Source organism: Parus major, chromosome 8 (assembly GCF_001522545.3).
Source record: "Parus major isolate Abel chromosome 8, Parus_major1.1, whole genome shotgun sequence".
NCBI lineage: Eukaryota > Metazoa > Chordata > Aves > Passeriformes > Paridae > Parus > Parus major.
The window spans coordinates 14,494,481-14,495,630 of record NC_031777.1 but is presented as its reverse complement, the minus strand read 5'-3'; positions in this window follow the sequence as shown (position 1 = coordinate 14,495,630).

Here is a 1,150-nt window from a genome sequence, read left to right as displayed (position 1 = left end):
TGATGTAACTAGGAACTGGCCAGACTAAGCTACGCTCCAGTGGTCTGCCCGGGCTTCCCTCCCTGTGCCCCTTTCCACGGATGGCAAACTGCTCCAGTACCTTAGTTTCAATGGCTTCTACCAAGAAGGAAGATATGTTTGAGAATTTGGGCAGTTTGAGCAGGAGTCAGATTGACATCCTAAATTCACTACCCAGTCTTCTGAGTTCAGCCATTCCTGTGAGTGACACCAGCTGGTGAAATCTGATCCAGGGAGCACTTGCACACCAGTGTTGCACAGGACGGAGCTGCACACAGCAAAGGTCAGAACACGTTTTTTAGTGTTTGTTACTACAGTACTGGGCAATTGCCGTACTTAACCATACGAACCACAGTGACTAGATCAGTACTGGAGTCTGAACAACTGCAAAACACAATGATGGAAAACAAAAATATATTTCCGGAATCACAGAATTGTTAGTGTTGGAAGGGAGCTCTGGAGATCATCTAGTCCCACCCCCGCTGCCAAGGCACAGTCACCTAGACAGATAACACAGAAATGCGTCCAGGTGGGTTTTGACAATGAATCCTGAGGGAGACCCCATGGCCTCCCTGTTCAGCCTGTTCTATGAACTTAGCTAACACAGCTGCTGCTAAAAACTGGAACTGAGATTCAGCTCATCTCCTAAAATGGCAGCATCCCGATGTCAGTGCAGAGGAGCACATTTTCCAGCCCGCTGCCCACGGGCCGGCCACGGCAGCCTCCGGTACCTGGGCCGGGCCTCGCCTCGTCTCGCCAACCACCTGGGCAAGAAAGCGGACCCCCAGTCATTCCACATGGCAGGGCCGAGCCCACCAAGGCGGGGAGCTTCCCCCTGAGCTCGGGCAGGGGTCCCGCGGAGCAGCAGAGCCCGCGCCCCGCCGCATCCCCTCAGGTGCGGCGGGAACAATGAGCGCCACAGCCAAAACGAGCCCCGGCGGCGCGCACAGATCCGCGCTAGGCGCGCACACCTAAAATAGTCCCTCTTTGTTCACTAGCGGCGGAGGCTCGCATGCGCCCGTGTCCCTCCGCCGCGGCGCCCCCGCGCCCGCCCCCGGCGCTGCCGGCGCAGGCGGGGCCGCCGGGGCGGGGCCGCGGCCCTTTGTGCTCCCAGAATGCACCAGCGCCTCCT